The sequence below is a fragment of the Ornithorhynchus anatinus genome, chromosome 8, assembly GCF_004115215.2.
Source record: "Ornithorhynchus anatinus isolate Pmale09 chromosome 8, mOrnAna1.pri.v4, whole genome shotgun sequence".
NCBI classification, from domain to species: Eukaryota; Metazoa; Chordata; class Mammalia; order Monotremata; family Ornithorhynchidae; genus Ornithorhynchus; species Ornithorhynchus anatinus.
This window is the reverse complement of record NC_041735.1, coordinates 12,194,203-12,212,409: the sequence shown is the minus strand read 5'-3', so window position 1 is coordinate 12,212,409 and position 18,207 is coordinate 12,194,203. Positions and strand designations below refer to the sequence as shown.

Sequence of the window (18,207 nt, the reverse complement as noted above, 5' to 3'; positions counted from 1 at the left end):
CATTTGTTTCTCTGCTTTCCCACAGTCCCTTCTCTCTCTCACCCATAAGCTCCCTTAAATGCAGTTTCTGCACTTTGAATTCAATCATAATAATACTAATAATGACAGGATTTGTGAATCACTTACTATGTGCCATGCACTGTTCTAAGCACAGGGGTAGGCACAAGGTAATCAGCTCAGAAACAGTCCCTGTCCCACATGAGGCTCACAGATTTAATCCCCATTTTGCAGACGAGGTACCTGAAGCACAGAGAAGTGAAGTGACTTGCCCAAGATCATACAGCAGATTTGCCACAGAACCGGGATTAGAACCCATGTCCCCTGACTCCCAGACTCGTGCTCTTTCAACTAGACCATGACTTTGAAAATCTAATATTCAAGTCCCATTCCCTGCTAGGCCAAGAGAGGTTGAGGATGCTAAAAGTGCCCTGAAATCAATCAGCTCCCAAGCGCTTAGTACAGCGCTCTGCACATAGTGCTCAATAAATATGATTGAATGAACTGTATTTATTGAGCACTTACTGTAGGCAGAGCACTGTACTAAGCGCTTGGGAGAGTACAACATATTTGCCAGGTATGTACCCAGCACGAGAAAATCTCTGCCAGAAGGCTGAATTCCTGTCCCTGTGGCCATCCATGCTGCCATAAATCAGAAAGTGCAGCAAATCTGAACACACTTTTTCATCTAAATGCCACTAAGTCTCTGCACGACTCTCTCAGAGCATCCTGTTGACCTGATCCCCAAATGCCAGATCCAAAATCCCGAACAGCCCCAGCATGCTTCACTGCCCTTGCCGTGAAAATTCGCCGCTGACAGTGACATTTAAAACCAATTGTCAGGGTAATGTAATCAGAGAGACAATTGGCTCTGCTGGCAAGAACTGAATTAGCTTTTTCTGCCTGAATCACTGTCATCCTATTGGAAGCAGTGAAGCTTGTACAAGAATAAGAAACTCCCCCCAGAAGCAGCATTTGGTAGCCAAGTAGAATGGGACTGTATAAATTCACATGCTGTGTGCAGACTGTACTAAGCGCTTGGGAGAGTACAATGCAACAGAGTTGGTAGACAAGTTCCCTGCCCACATTGAGCTTATAGTCTAAAGGGGGAGGCAGAGATGAATATAAATAAAATAGATTTTATAGATTTTATAAAATTTATAGATACATATGTAAGTGCTGCAGGGCTAAGGATGGAACAAATTCCAAATGCTCCAAGGCAGCATATCTAAGTGCACAGATGACCCAGAAGGAAGGAGCCAGTGAAAAGAGGACTTAATTGGAGAAGGGTTCTTGGAGGAGATGAGCCCTTTGAAGGTGGGGGCAGTGGTTATACTCTCCACTCCATGTATAAACATATATATTTTGAGAGGGAGACTGGACGCCCCAAACGTTAAGCTGGGAGTTATCAACGCCAATATATTTTCTTTCAATTGAATGTGAATCAAAACACAGAACCCATGTTAGTGGTTCTAACCACACTAAATTCATATGGAAACACACGGTTTTGGAAAATGGCTCTGCCTTATTGATTGTTGCTTGAGCCCACCTCTAGATTTCTCTATATTTTCACACTGCCTCTGGTAACTTCCCTCCTTTTAGGTTGGAACGATGAAAAATAGCCTCGCTGGTGTCCCCACTACCACAGGCATCGACCCTTTCCTTCCCCTGTTACCAAACTCCCTAGATTGTCTACTTCTTGAGTAGTAATAGTATTTAGTAAGCGCTTATTGTGTGTAGAGCACTGTACTAAGTGCTGGGAGATACTTCACAGGTCCCTGTTCTTCTGGGGGCTCACAATCTAAGAGGTCAGGGATTGTGTCTACTTAGACTATTATTACTCTCCTAAGCATTTAGTGCAGTGCTCAGCCCAAAAATGCCACCGATTGATCTAAGTACTTTATTCTTTCAGTCACATCTCAAGCTTCTCAGCCCAGACAGGTAAACCATCAAGTTGGAAAGCAGCAGTCACTGTCCTAACACTGGTTAGCAGTAGCTATTAACTAAGGAGTGAGGCTTCTGCATAGTAGGGCCCAGGGGGTAAGCGAGTACATCCCCGGGATGTGAACCAGGAGGAAGAGGAAGAGAAGACTTGGGGAACCGGGGAAGCAAACTCCTCCAGTTGCAGGAACATTGAATATTTGAAAGGAAACTCTCAGGATTATCGTGGTTAATAGCTACACATTTCATTCTCGGTGCACTAGTGCCCAAGCACGGTTAGTTAGGGAATCCCAAAGGACATTTGGACACTTTCCCAGGGGTCTGAGAACCCTGAAAGAGTTTGGGTCAGCTCATGGGATGGGCCAGGCCCAAACTGGCAGAGCCAGGGCAGCTTGGCACCATGCTATACCCATTTGGGTTTGAGCAGGCTTGGAAAAATCCCCCCAAATTAATCCTCCTCTTTGCCTTTTTTTCATCTTTTGCTTAGCTAAGCAGGGCTGGGCTGAGAGTTCACAGACTGCTCAGAGAGCCACAGAAGCAAAACCAAGAACATTTCAGTATCTATTAACTTCATCGCTTCTTCCTTTTACTCTATAGTTAACTGATCTATGGCTTAAAAGCAACTGGCTATGGGGTATTAGGACTACCTCGGCCCAAGGACCCTCCCCCTCCGGGGGCCTGAAGTGACACCTCAAAGTGCAGCGTGGCACAGTGGAAAGAGCACGGGCTTTGGAGTCAGGGCTCGTGAGTTCGAATCCCAGCTCTGCCACTTGTCAGCTGTGTGACTGTGGGCAAGTCACTTAACTTCTCTGTGCCTCAGTTCCCTCATCTGTAAAATGGGGATTAAGACTGTGAGCCCCATGTGGGACAACCTGATTCCCCTGTGTCTACCCCAGCGCTTAGAACAGTGTTTGGCACATAGTAAGCGCTTAACAAATACCAACATTATTAAAGTGGGCCTGGGGCCTGGCCATCTCTACGCTGCGCTCTTTGGGGCAGTCTTGGGGAGGGGAGGAAGGGCACTGCCATAGCAACTGTGGGCAATCCTTGATATATAAGAGGAATTCACCTTGGATTGTAAATTCCTCCCCTAGACAGGGATTGTGTCTACCAACTCTGCTGTACTGGACTTTCCCAAGTGCTCGGTACGATGTTTTGCACACAGTAAGCACTCAATAAATACCACTGATTTATTGACCAGCTGGTACCGACAGCCTTTTGGTTCCCTATTGAATAAGACGCTGTTTTACTGATGCGTCTCTTCAGTCATCCTCATTTCCTCCCAAATCCTTCTCACTTCAATACTTTAAGAAGACACCACAATGGAAATGTTCTAAAATATCAGGACAAGAGTTCCCAAATGAGCAGGCAGCGCCTTTTTTGTGATCACCCAACCCCCTTTCCTTCACCCACTGTCCCTTTGGACACACTTGGAAGGGCTTTTTTGAAAGACAAGTGTCTCCACATTTGTATTACATGGGAGAGACAGCTTGTCCACATTTTCCCCTGTAATTTCTCTGCACGCATTCAACTGCACAAAGGGCTGTGCCTAGGAGGTGTAAATCTTTCCAGGCTGGGGCTTGGATGGGAAACAGGCTTACCAATTTTACTAACGGGGCCATTGTAGCAAAGCATTCTGTTGCCTGAAAATAGGTCATGGCTAATTTTCTGAGACACTTGAGCTGTTTCTTCTGTGTGTCCCCTCACAGCCTTCTCTTTGCTCCCTGTCCCCCCCCACACACACACACCCATCTCCCCTCCGCCTTCCCTTCCCCATGGGCCTGGGTCATCCAGTTCACTGATGTGTACACCACACTATGGAGCTGTGTCCTTTGAAAGCACACACTCCCTCAAATGGTGGTTATTTTCATGTCACACTGGATTGATGAATGTTACCGTGTTGCTTTAAAAAACATATGCTCAAAAGTTTATTATGGCACTAACTATAGGCTGGGTACAGATCTGGATTGTTTAAGTGTCAAAGGGTGACAACACGTGCTCTATACAACGCAGACATCAAGGGAAACGTTTACGGCTACTATGGCAGAGCCACCCAGAGGGCTGCCTGATAGACCACCCACGAGGAAAAACTTCAACTCCTACAGTAATAGGTAACCAGGGTTTCTGTCACTTTCAGGTTGCCAATTTCTCCCCAAATTATAACGTTTTCAAGTTTATAAAATGATATACTGTGAAATGACACTGTGGGACCTCCTTGAGTGAATATCGCTGTGTCTTTAGGGTTGACTTAGCAGCAAATGATTTTGGGTCTCTTTAAGTTGAACGATGTATCTCAGCAGCTTCACTCATCATCTTTCCATTCCATCCTAATAAATAGCCTGAAACAGATAGCTCTGGAACTAGGCTGTTTACTGACTCAGTTACTGCCTGCAGGAGCAGTGTTGTGCCAAAACATGCTCAAATAATGTCTCACACTATCCAACACCTTCCTAATGTTTCTCTATTCCCACAAATCCAAAACAAGATGGTAGGGTAAGAATTATTTGGGAATAGAAAAATGGCAAGTGGCAAGTGGGAAAACTTTGTGGAGTGGTGAGGGTGCACTCCAACATCCTCCATGGGAATTAGAGGCTTCAAGACATGGATTCCACCCCTCAGCTGGTGTGTGAACTATTGTTAGATTATCCAATACCAAATATATTTTTAAGTTGAATTCCAAGGTAAGTAATCACAGTTTTTCATTCTCAGTAGGAAAGCATTATCCATTTCACAGGTCAGGAATCTGAGACTAAAAGGCCACATGTGCACAAAGAGTCAACAAGCATTTTATTGTGATGCTGAGCATCGTGGCCAAGAATAGGAACATGGGCATTGTACAGTTTATCCAAAACTAAAATTCTCCAGATTATCACATGGTTATTTTTAAACTTATACCTAAAACAGAACTCTTCATCTTCCCACCCAAACCTTGGCCTCTCCCTGCCTTTCCCATCACTTTAGACAACATCACCAATCTTTCTGTTTCACAAATCTGTAACTTTGGCATTTTCCTCAACTAATCTCTCTCAATCAACCCATATTTTCAATCTGTCACCTAATCCTGTCAATTCTACTTCCCTTCCTCTCCATTCAAACTACTACTATTCCAATCCAAGAACTTGGCACATCCCACCTTGAACACTTCATCAGCCTCCTCCCTGACCTCCCTGCCTCCTGTCTCTCTCCGCTTTGGTTCTCACTCCACTCTGCTGCCTAAATCATTTTTATGGGAAAAAAAGAGAGAGAGAAATGTTTGGTCCACATGCCCTCACTCCTCAATAACCTCCAATGGTTGCCCATCCACTATGGACATGAAACAAAAACTCCTTGCCAAAAATCTTCACCCAGCTCACTCCCTCCTACATTACATTGCTGATATCCTATTATAATGCATTTGGCACATTTTGCTCCTCTAATACCAACCTACCCACCGTATCTTGATCTCGTCTATTTCAGCTCTGGCCCCTAGTCCATGTCCTCCCTCTCCTGAAACTCCCTCCTTGTTCACATATGTCAGTCCACCATTCTCCCCACTTTCAAAGTTTTATTAAAATCAAAATCTAGCCTAAGACATCTTCCTCAATTAAGCACTCCTTTCCTCTCTACTCCCTTTCCTCTCTGTAATAATGTTGGTATTTGTTAAGCGCTTACTATGTGCAGAGCACTGTTCTAAGTGCTAGGGTAGATACAGGATAATCAGGTTGTCCCACGTGAGGCTCACAGTTAATCCCCATTTTACAGATGAGGGAACTGAGGCCCAGAGAAGTGAAGTGACTTGCCCACAGTCACACAGCTGACAAGGGGCAGAGCCGGGCTTCGAACCCATGAACTCTGACTCCCAAGCCCGCACTCTTTCCACTGAGCCACGCTGCTTCTCCATGTCATCTATGCACCTGGATCTGTTCCCCTTAAGCACTTGATAGTCACCCACCCTCAACCTCACATCATTTTTGTACATATCTATAATTTATTTAACGTCCATCTTCCCCTCTAGCCTATAAGCTCTTGTGGACAGGGAACATGTCTACCAACTCCGTGTACTCTCCCAAGCACTTAATAAAGTACTCTGCACACAGTAAGTGCTCAATAAATACCACTAGTTTATTGATTAACTCCCAGTCCTGTGCCCTTTCCATTAGGCCAGGCTGGGGTAAAATGCTCCTTAGCTTCCCACAACGGGATGTCATTCTGATAATTAGATTGAAAAACTTGGAATCTGAATGTGATAGCTTTCCCAGTGTATTAAACTTTGGCCTCTAGAACACAGAAAATAAAAGTAGGAATATTCTTTTGTCCATCTCTCCAAGGGAAGATTTCAATGAAGTATTTTGGATTTTTTTTTTAATCCAAACTACTAAAGGTGATTTTCTTCAAAACACATATAGCAAGTCAGCAAAGATACTGGTTGATTATATTTAACAAAGACTCCTATGCATATATCAAGAGTTTCTTGCTGATAAACACTCAGTATCAGAAGCACTAATGCAAGGGCTGGCAAGGGGAAACTTCGGAGAACAGTGGCACATGTTTCACAGACAGCCTCTTCTTCCAAGATCCTCTAGGTCATCTTTCTCCTGCTGCCTCAAATAATAACAATAATAAAAATGTACTTGTTAAATGCTTACTATGTGCCAAGTACTGGACTAAGCACTGGAGTAGATATAAGATAACTAGGTTGGACATAGTCCCTGTCCCACATAGGATTTACAGTCTAGGTAGGAGGGAGGAGGATTTAATCCCCATTTTATAGATGAGGAAACAGGCACAGAGAAGGTAAGTGAATTGCACAAGGTTACACAGCAGGCAAGTAGCAGAATCAAGATTGGAACCCAGGTCCTCTGACTCCCAAGCCTGTGCTCTTTCCACTAGACCACCCTGCCAAGCTGTCTCTTTCTCTCTCCCTTCCCCTCTCATCTGTGGTTGTCGCCACCACAGTTATGGCTACCCATCCCACCACCACCCCTTAGTTTCACTTAACCGAGCTCTTGTCCTAATTATAATTGAGAGTAAAGTTGATCTTTCTACATTAAGAAAAACTCAAAATTCAATTTCAAAAATACAGTGCCTTGTGAGTGGGGAAAAAGCAATTCTGGATCGAGTTAAGAAACAAAGGGTGTTCTTTTAGGGACTTTTTGGGGTTCCTAGAGAGTAGGAACTTGCTTGTTACATTCTGGACTGATTTTACCTCAGTTGGGTACTTAATAAATATTAAATGATTGCAGTTAATCCACTGTAATTTGGCTCTCATGATGAAATTATTTTAATGGATAATTTGGGCTGTTTGATGTTTGATTTATACCTGAGTGTCAAGAAACCAAGAGAGAGCAAGAGGATCGCTTCCAAAAAGTCACTTCCAGTCAGCCATTCCTGAGCAATCGCCTCCCAGGAAATGCTGGTTTTCATTTTGAAGTCCCAGAGGGAGAACTCAGGATGAGGGGAAGGAGCAGGGAAACCACCTACATGATGTCCACGGTGTTTTTAACCTCATGGAACCACCATCCCATCAAGAAAATCCCCAAGAAAAAACATTAAATTTAGAAAATAATCCTCAGAGTAGTACTTTTGTCCTCTAGACTGTAAGCTCTCTGTGGGCATGCAATGTGTCTACCAACTCTGCTACGTTGCACTCTCTCAAGCGCTTAGTACAGTGTTCTGCACACCATAAGTGCTCATTAAATATGATTGACTGATTGTCCCTCTATCTTCCTAAGTTTGTCTTTGCTGGTGCAGGGGTCATGCTGATAGTGAAGTGCATTTGCCCACTACCTGGATAGTGATCGGCTGGAAATCCCAGTTAAACTACAATATAATCAGAACTGAGAGCCTCAGGATGTTTTTTTTTCCCTTTCTAACCATGGCAGCAACCCCACTCTTAGCAGGTGTTCTTTTCCCTGCTGAGTGAGTGTCCTGGCTTTGGGATCTGTATGGAAATAAAGACAATAAACCAAAATGTTACCTTCCGACAGAGAGATTCTGAGCGAAACTTAGAACCCATAGAGAACAACGTTTACATTTCATCAGTTTAGCAGGAACTTGATTTTATGAGGGTCAAATATTTCACTTATGCAAAAGTAAATCTTATTTTAAAATTAATTCCATTGTTCATTCAATCGTATTTATTGAGCGCTTACTGTGTGCAGAGAACTGTACTAAGCTCTGGGAAAGTACAATTCAGCAACAGATAGAGACAATCCCTACCCAACAGCGGGCTCACAGTCTAGAAAGGGGAGACAGAAAACAAAACAAGTAGACAGGCATCAATAGCATCAAAATAAAGAGAATTATGGATATATACACATCATTAATAAAATAGTCATAAATATGCACAAATATACCTAAGTGCTGTGGGGCAGCAAAGGGGGTGGAGCAGAGGGAGGAAGTAGGGGCAATGGGGAGGGGAGGAGGAGCAGGGGAAAAGGGGGCCTCAGCCTGGGAAGGCCTCCTGGAGGAGGTGAGCTCTCAGTAGGGCTTTGAAAGGGGGAAAAGAGCTAGTTCGGCGGATGGGAAAAGGGAGGGCATTCCAGGCTGGAGGTAGGATGTGGGCTGGGGGTCAACAGTGGGATAGGCAAGAACGAGGCACAGTGAGGAGATTAGCAGCAGAGGAGCAGAGTGTGCAGGCTGGGCTGTAGAAGGAGAGAAGGGAGGTGAGGTAGGAGGAGGCAAGGTGATGGACAGCTTTGAAGCCAAGAATGAAGAGTTTTTGCTTCATGTGAAGGTTGATAGGCAACCACTGGAGATTTCTGAGGAGGGGAGTGACATGCCCAGAGCATTTTTTGTAGAGAGATAATTCAGGCAGCAGAGTGAAGTATAGACTGAAGTGGGGAGAGACAGGAAGTTGGGAGATCAGAAAGGAGGCTGATGCAGTAATCCAGTTGGAATATGATGAGAAATTGTACCAACAAGATAGTGGTTTGGATGGAGAGGAAAGGGTGGATCTTGGTGATGCTGTGAAGGTGAGACAGGCAGGCTTTGGTGACAGATTGGATGTGTGGAGTGAATGAGAGAGGAGTCAAGGATGACACCAAGGTTGCGGGCTTGTGAGACACAAGAATGGTAGTGCCGTCCACAGTGACGGGAAAGTTAGGGAGAGGACAGGGTTTGGGAGGGAAGATAAGAAGCTCAGTCTTGGACATGTTGAGTTTTAAGTGGCAGGTGGACATCCAGGTGGAAATGTCTTGAAGCCTGAAGGGAGGGAGAGAGAACAGGGTAGGAGATGTAGATTTGGGTGTCTCTGCACAGAGATGATAGTTGAAGCTGTAGAAGCAAATGAGTTCACCAAGGGAGTGAGTATAGATGAAGAACAGAAGGGGACCAAGAACTGACCCTTGAGGAACCCCTACAGTTAGGGGATGGGAGAGGGAGGAGGATCCCGGGAAGGAGACCGAGAATGTACGGCCAGAGACATGAGGAGAACCAGGAGAGGGCAGAGTCTGTGAAGCCAAGGTTGAATAACGTATTGAGGAGAAGAGGAATCACATGGTTTAAAATTAGTCCTTGCCACAGCAAGAATGCTTTTAGGCAAAAAATCATTCATATTGTTTAATTCACTATTTCAGTTCTGGCTGTTTTTTTTTCTCATAGATTAAGTAATGGGAGGAGACAATTGCATTAGTAAGTAGAGTTGTAAGCTTAAAGCTGGAGTACAGCCTAGTTTATGGTGTTATTGTTTTTTGCAGTTCCCTTGCCAGGCAACAAAGAGGTGGATTTGCTATCTACACTTCTGTAAAATATTGAATCATCCTTCTCCATTTTTCTCCCTTGGACACTCCCTCTGCCCCCTAGAAATAGAAAGGTGAAACTGTCTATTGCAGTGTTCATTAACATTGAGCTGCCTCAAACCCCTTTTATAGACTGGCAGCCCCATGCAGGACAGAGAAGGTCAGATCTGATTCTCTTGAATCCACCCCAAGACATAGCACATAATAAATGCCATTATTATCCTATTTTAGCCAGTTTTCTATCCATGACAGAACATCCCTTCCAATCCCATAATTACTAATTTTGTTTTATTATACTCTCCCAAGCACTTAGTACAGTGCTGTGCAAATAGTTCATTCTCAATAAATACCATTGATTGATTACTGATTAATAAAAAAGACTTGGGGATGGAATTTTGTCTCAGATATTCTGAAAACCTAAATATATCACATCCAATTCTATCCCTTCTATCCAATTCTAGACTCCCTTCTATCCCCAGCCGTAGTGATCCCTTCAAAGAAATCCAGCTTATTAGTGAGGTAGGAGTTTCCCTGGCAAATTCACTTTGTATTTTCCCCAACTGGCTGTGATTGTCTAAGTGCTTACTAACGCTACCTTTTTTTATGGCTTTCACCCATCTGTCAGATATAAAAGTGGTAAGCAGTCTATAATTCCCACGATCACTTTTCTTAAAGGTGGGAGTGGCATTCAGGAGCCAGTGGTCTTCATTATGGAGACTGTTTTTAAAGAGAGGTTACACACTCTTGTCAAGTGTTCTGCAACTTCCCGTGCAAGTTCTTTCTTAACTCTTGCATGGGCGCCATTCGGTTCCAATGAAGGCTTAATTCTAGTTCATTAATTTGGTCTGAAACAAGTTATAAGGATAGCAAAATTTGATCCAGTTCCTCTGGCCATTAGGTTATAAAAAACAATTTGGGTGTGGGGCTCACTCAAACACCTTTCTAAGTAATAAACTTTGGAATTCATTGAACCTCTTCTGCTGTTTCTCTCATCTCAAATTGTACCTCTGCATAATCAATGTGACCTCACAGATTTTTAACCAGCTTTCTCCTTTAGATATAATTGGAAAAAATAGTTTATTATTAGCTTTGATATCCCTTTCAAGGTGCTTTTTAAACTCTTTAAAAAAATCCTGTTCTTTACCTGACCTTCCATTCTTCATGGACTTTCCTGTTCTCACTCGGGCCACATTTCTATTTTTTAAAGGATGACTCTCCCGACACCTCCATCCAGTCGTGACCTCTTTTACTCTGTCAGTTAACCATGCAAGATTTCTTCCTTTTTATTTTAGGTTCCTTTTTATTTTATAGCACACATTTTGCCTCTAAAATGGTAGCTGTTTTTTTAACAGCCTACAGACTTCAAGTCCTTAAAGTTTTTAGCTTTTTCCTAAGGTAGGTCCACAGTTTTTCATATTTTCCTTTTCTAAAATTAAAAATTCTTGTAAGGCTTTTTTTTTTTTTAACATCCTTCACTCCCTCTTCCACTAGCAAGAATTGTAAATTGAGTGACATTTTGGTCACTTTTGCCAAGTAACTTGCCCACAACGTTCCTGCTGCCTCCATTCCTGGTCTTCAACATAGAACTAAATCCAGTTCATTAACTCTCCATATCAGTTCTAGGACTCTTTCTGAAAACGGGCATTCATCCTATCCAAAAACCTTATCTCTACTTCTCCTTTTGATTAACTGTCCATTCAGTGTGTGAGGATAACTGAAATTTCACATTCTTACCACCCACTCTCTTTTTGCAACCTCCCCAATCTCATCTAGCACTTCCGAACTGCATTCCCATCCAAGTCAAGTCTAAAGAATACTCCTACCACCATATTTTGGTATAGGTTTGGAATGCTAACCAAAGGTAACCCCTGCTTCTCCTCATAAACCGGAGAAGAAAGAGTCTTCTCTTGGCTTAGTGCATGGCAGTCACTCCTCAGCTTCAGAGTTTATCCTGCCCTATACAGTGCATTCTGGGCTTTGCAGAATATAATGTAATATAATATAATATAATGAATGCAATGTAACTCAATATTAACTCCATATTATAGAAAAAATACCACAAGATACTTGAAAATAATCACCAGGTTTAACTGAAGCTGAATGACTATATCAGCTGGTCTGAGGCACTGTGTACATCATAATTTGTTTGCATTTGTATATGTAAACCTTATGAGGCATTAGTCAAGGAGAGACATACCTCATTTTAGTCCACAAGATGATTTCAGGAAACAGAGCCACAAGAGGCAATGTTTTTTAGGGCAATTGAAGGCGTTTTGGGACAGATCACATTGGCCTACACTAGTCCTTCTCAAAAGGCTCCATCCAGTAACTCCGATACGTCCCATCACTAAATTTCTAGCTTCTTGAGGTCAGGATTTAGTCTACTTTATTGGTGGGGGACCTGCTGGAACATTTCCTGCTCATTTACCCTGGAAGTCTTCTTTATGAGAAAGAAAGGGAACCAGATGAGCAACATTCTTAGATTGTAAGTCTCTTGAGGGCCAGGGAATCTAATTCTTACCCGTGTATTCTTTCCCAGGACTTAGTACAGTGCTTGGCCCCCAGTAAGCACTTAGTTAATATTATTACTCCCTAAAAAGACATGGTGAATACAAACCCCCTCTCTCAATCCCACAAAGGACATTGTGGGAATAGTAGTTGTAGTAGAATTTTATTAAATGTGTACAGTATACAGAACACTTTACTAAGCACTGGGAGAAAATATACAGGTGAGAATTAAACACATTCTTCAATTAAACAAACTCCTCTTCATGGGCTTAAATCTAAAGTTTAAGTGGGGAGAATCAATCATATTTACTGACCACTTACTGTGTGCAGAGCACTGTACTAAGAGCTTGAGAGAGTACAATAAAACAGAGTTGGAGTTTATAGTCCAGAGGGAGGGAGAAGAGATTGGAGACAGACACAACAGGAGTGATGAAACATTAGAACACAATTTGACAAGATAAACTCCAAATCTCGGCAATGATGGAGGCTGAGCTCATGTGGGAGCAAGACAGGAAAAGAGTAGCAAACCCAAGGTGACATCCAGCTGCAGACATTTCCAGGCTATCCTGAAGAAAAAGTGACATCATGCCACCTATGACCAAGGTCACAGAGCAGACAAATGGAGGAGCCTAAATTAGACTCCCAGGTCCATGCTCTATTCACTAGCCCACGCTGCTTTGAAACCAATTTGATCTCCTTGGCCCTATCTGCCACAATCTTATACAACTTTATGATTTTAAATGCGATTTTAGGGAAGCTATAGTGGAGAAGAGGCAGGTTCATCAACCACGTAGGGGGTTAGTTCACTTCTTTATCAATTGTATTTATTGAGTGATTACTATGTGCCGAGCACTGTACTTAGCTATTGGGAAAGTACAATATAACAGAGTTGGTAGGCACGTTCCCTGTCCACAATGAGCTTACAGTCTAGATGGGGAGACAGACAATATAAATAAATGATGGATATGTCCATAATTACCATGGGGCTGAGGGAGGGATGAAAGAAAGGAACAAATATAAGTGCAAGGGTGATGCAGAAGGGAGTGGGAGAGGAGAAAATGAGGGCTTAATCAGGGAGGTTTCATGGGGAGAAACATCTAGCAAGTTGGGACTTATATCTCCAAATGGATAGCTACAGAGGTGAAAAGGGAAAGAAGGGAAAGGAGTTTATAAAATCTTTCCTGTGTGTTAATGATTGTCTATGCTCAGGGCATAGTACTGAGTTTGGTAGAGTACAGTGACAGAAGACATGATCAACCCTTAGCCTAGAAGAGCTTGCATTCTAAGAGGGGAGACAGGCAGACACAAAATATTTGCCATTAGTGAGAGCAGGAGGAAAATCAACGGTACAAATGGCAGATAGGCAAATGAATTTTATGTACAAAGTTCTATGGGTGGGCTTTGGGATGATATAGCCTGGGGTGGTGAAGATGAGACAGGGAAAGCTTCCTGAAGGAGGTGGCATTTCGGGAGCACTTTGAGATTTGGGAAGGAGTTTTACGGAGGCGAGAGAGTGTAATCCAGGAGTTGGAAGTGGAAGAGTTGAAAGAGCCCAGTAAGAAGATTAGCCTGGGAGGAGCAAACTGGGGAATAGTAACAAGAATTGATATGCAAGAAGAGAGAGCTGGTGAACAGGCTTGAATAGGCAGGAGTTTCTGCTTGTTGTGAAATAAAATAGGTAATCATCGGAGATTCTTGTGGTGTGGAAAGACATATGCTGAATGACATTTTATAAAGACGATCCTGGCAACAGAGTATAGTATTAATGTTGGTATTTGTTAAGCGCTTACTATGTGCCAAGCACTGTTCTAAGCGCTGGGGTAGACACAGGGGAATCAGGTTGTCCCACGTGGGGCTCACAGTCTTAATCCCCATTTTACAGACGAGGTAACTGAGGCACCGAGAAGTCAAGTGACTTGCCCAAAGTCCCAAAGCTGCCAAGTGGCCGAGCTGGGATTCAAACCCATGACCTCTGACTCCAAAGCCCGTGCTCTAGGGAGACCAGGTCGGGGGAGCAAAAGGGAAGATTAATTCAGTAGTCTAGTGGGAACTGGGAAGAGTTTGAATTGGGATGGGGGTCATTTGAATAAAGAAGAAGGGTGGGGCTTAATGGAGGCAATTGGAGATGAGGTGAGGAAGGAGGAGATAGTATGAAGCAGAAGCTTGGAAGAAAGTAAAGTAATTGTGGATTGCATAGGAGGAGATGAAACTGGACTAATACACTTGCTGTTTTCTCCACTAAACAGAAGTCAGTTTGAGTTCTGTAACTCTGATCTTTACCACATTCTCAGATGTGGAGAAGCAGCATGAATTAATGGAAAGAGCATAAGAGCAACTGACAAGTCCATCAATCAATCAGTCCTACTTATTCAGCACTTGTGTGCAGAGCACTGTGCTAAGTCCTTGGAAGGGTACTACATAACAGAGTTGGTAGACATATCCTGCCCATGAGGAACTTACAATCTAGAGAGGGAGACAGCTATCCAAATAAATTATGGATATGCACTTGAATTCTGGGGGTTGGAGGTAGGGTGAATAAAAGTGCAAATCCAAGTGCAAGGGCAAATAGGTTCCCACCCCGGCTCTGCCACTTGCCTGCTGTGTGACCTTGAGCAAGTCACTTGACTTCTTTATGCCTCGGTTTCCTCATCTTCAAAATGGGGATTAAATATCTGATCTCTGCCTCAGGCTGTGAGTTGATTGTGGGGCAGGGTCTGTATCTGATCTGATGGTACTGTATTATATTCGAATGTTATTACACTTTTACTGTTGCTCCTTTGGGCAATTTTTCATTCAGTGCCATTTTCAGCATAGGACCCTAGAGGAAAATAAAATTGGTTTTCCCCTCTTCCTGTGGCAGATGGGCAATATATTGTTGTTCCCTATCTGATGATTGGCAAACTATCCTATAAAGATTTGGCCAGATATTTAGACAGGCCCCTGTGTCACGCTCAGGTAGTCCTTCCCCAAATAACCATAGAATATGATGCATTAAGACCCTGCAGGCATTAGTCCCTGTTCAAGTTAACTATGCATTTAATTGCCCAACTATGTGAACAAACAGCTCATGAACCCATAATTCAAGTGACCAGTCACGGTATAATGCCGGTGGACTGGAAGGGCACGGCAACTACGTGAATGTCAAATGGAATGTCTCCTTGCTCAATTAATTGTACAAACCTATAGGAACTGAGATCATTCGGCCGGTAAAGAAGAAGGCCAAGAAGTAACTTTATAACAGACTTGAAGTGCGGAACGTTAGTCACCAGGAGGTTAGTCACCAGGAGGATAAAGGTGCTGTAGGCTTCTGTTTGAGGAGAACCTATATAAATCTTTCTGCTGTAGTGAAGATTGTTGCATACTGAGACAATTATCTCTAGAAGACTATGGCATCCTCTTCCTAAGAGAACTTTAAAAACAGAGCTCAGTCTCCTCTAAGAGTGTGAGCAAAGATTTGGGCTGCAGGGCTAATTGGGTTTCGGTACGTTTTTGACAAGCAATACACTTAAAATACTGACGGCCACAATGTTTAGCAATACAATTGCAATAGCATTTGTGTAAAATTACACACATCTTCACGAGAGAAACCGGCTTTTATTCTTGTGCACAATTTTGATACAAGGAGTTTGACTTTACTAGGAGAGTGCACTTTGCTCTTTGAATATCAGCTCTTCTTGGGCTGGAAAGGTTTGAGCCTCTTGCTTCTGTTGTGCTTTTTCAAGCACTTAGAACAGTGACTTTTCTATAAATTCATTTATTCAATCATATTTACTGAGTGGAAAGCACTGTACTAAATGCTTAGGAGAGTACATGCCTGCCCATAATGAGATCAGTCATATTTATTGAGCATTTACTGTCACAGAGCACTGTATTAAATACTTGGGAGAGTACAACATGACAATATGAGTTATTAGACACCTTCTCCGCCTACATCCGGGATACTGTCTAGAAAGGGAGATAGACATTAATATGACTTACTGATGTGTACATAAGAGATGCGGGGGGGCTGATGGTGGGGTGAATAGAGGGAGCAAATCCAAGTGTGAATGCAGTGAAGAAGGGAGTGGGAAAAGAGGAAATGAGGGCTTAGTCGGAGAAGGTCTCTTGGAGGACATGTGCCTTCAATAAGGGTTTGAAGGTGGGCTGAGTAATTGTCTGTCGGATATGAAGAAAGAGGGTGTTTCAGGCCAGAGGGAGGACAAGGGTGAGACGCCGGAGGTGAGATAGACGAGATGGAGGTACAGTGACTAGATCGCCGTTAGAAGAGCAAAGTGTGCGGTCTGAGTTGTGGCATGACAGCAGTGAGGTAAAGTAGGAGCGGGCAAGGTGACTGAGTGTTTTTAAAGTCAATGGTAAGGAGTTTCTATTTGATGTAGAGGTGGATGGGCAGAGGAGCAGCGTGGCGCAGTGGAAAGAGCACGGGCTTTGGAGTCAGGGCTCATGAGTTCAAATCCCAGCTCTGCCACTTGTCAGCTGTGTGACTCTGGGCAAGTCACTTAACTTCTCTGTGCCTCAGTTCCCTCATCTGTAAAATGGGGATTAAGACTGTGAGCCCCACGTGGGACAACCTGATTCCCCTGTGTTTACCCCAGCGCTTAGAACAGTGCTCTGCACATAGTAAGCGCTTAACAAATACCAACTATTGGAGGTTCTTGAGGAGTGGGGAAACATTCACTGAATGTTTTTGTAGGAAAATGATCCGGGCAGCAGTGTGAAGTATGGACGGGAATGGGGAGATATAGGAGGCTGATAGAGTAATCAAGCAGGGATTAACGTGGCAGCAGTAAATTACAAGGACTTATTGGTTAATTTCTCCCATGGGGTTATTGTTACAGATGCAGAAGATGGCACAGCAAACGTGGAGACTCGAAAGAGGCATTTGAGTATTTGACTCCTGTTGACTAAAACCTGCCACCTGTTGTTACGCTGCGCAGCTGGGCACCACCACTGAGAGGAGACAGAAGAATTGCAGTAACAATAACAATAACATCCCAGGTTTCACAAATAGGTCCTCCAGGCTAGTCTCATAGTCAGAGACAATGGATACATTAGGACCCCTTCACTACTGATTAGAACAGGTGTCTCAAGGCAGTAAATAAAAAAAGAGGATACTTTAGAAAATTGTATAATAGGCGTCTACCAAGCTTTTCTAACACCAAAGCAGAACAAACAGGTGGCAAATGGAAATAAATCTAGTTAAAACATAAGGAAGGTCTTTAGAGCCTAAACTCTGCGCTGTTCTTTGTTTAATGTAACATAAAAGGAGTCCTAACACATGAGGCCTGGTCAATTGGTCATGATTTGAATCAATCACTCTTGCAAGAGGAAGTGGCCCCAAGAGAAGAAGACAGCAAACCCTTATGCTTGTTGAGCCAAAGGCAGAGCAACGCTCAGATGTGGAAACAACTCTAAAACCTCACCTAGCGATTCAATTTCCTTAAAACACTCATCTAGCAGTTCCCAGAGTTTTTCTGCCAAGTTTCTTTGGCGTTGGACAGTTTCCCAGAGCCCCTCAACTCATAGTTACGTTTCCTCTCCCCTCATGCCCACATCCAGATTTCACAATCTCCCCTAACTGTCTGCTTTTTCCACGCCTCCCACTCATTCTCATTCCCATTCACTGGCCTATGCACTACTAGTCCACTTCTATCTCTTCCACATACTCAAATGTCATTCAGGAAAAAGGACTTACTGAGGGGGTTGTTGTGTGCAAAGCATTAGAAGTTACCAAGAAAGAACAAGATAAAGTGGATAAAACTTGGGCCTAGCAGTCAGAGGACATGCAATCTAATCCCAGCTCTGCCACTGGCCTGCTGTGTAATCTTGGTCAAGTCACTTAGCTACTCTGCGCTGTAGTTTCCTTATCTGCAAAGTAAGGATTCAATACCTGTTCTCCCCCCTACTGGACCAAGAGCCCCATGTGGGACAGGGACTGTATCTGGTTTAGCTTGTATCTACCGCAGCTGCTTAGACAATATTTGACACTTAGTAAGATCTTAACAAATACCATTAAAAAAAAAATACATTCCCTACCCCAAAGGAG

The 18,207-nt window shown here is 43.2% G+C and overlaps 1 long non-coding RNA gene across 1 annotated transcript in view; it reads left to right on the top strand.

The window, feature by feature from the left end:
* LOC114813678 overlaps positions 1–17,938 on the top strand; it is a 223,803-nt gene extending 205,865 nt beyond the window's left edge. Inside the window, exon 3 of the long non-coding RNA XR_003761402.2 lies at positions 17,000–17,938. This is a non-coding gene — a long non-coding RNA (uncharacterized LOC114813678). The remainder of the gene's footprint in view (positions 1–16,999) is intronic.
* Positions 17,939–18,207: the final 269 nt, after the last annotated feature.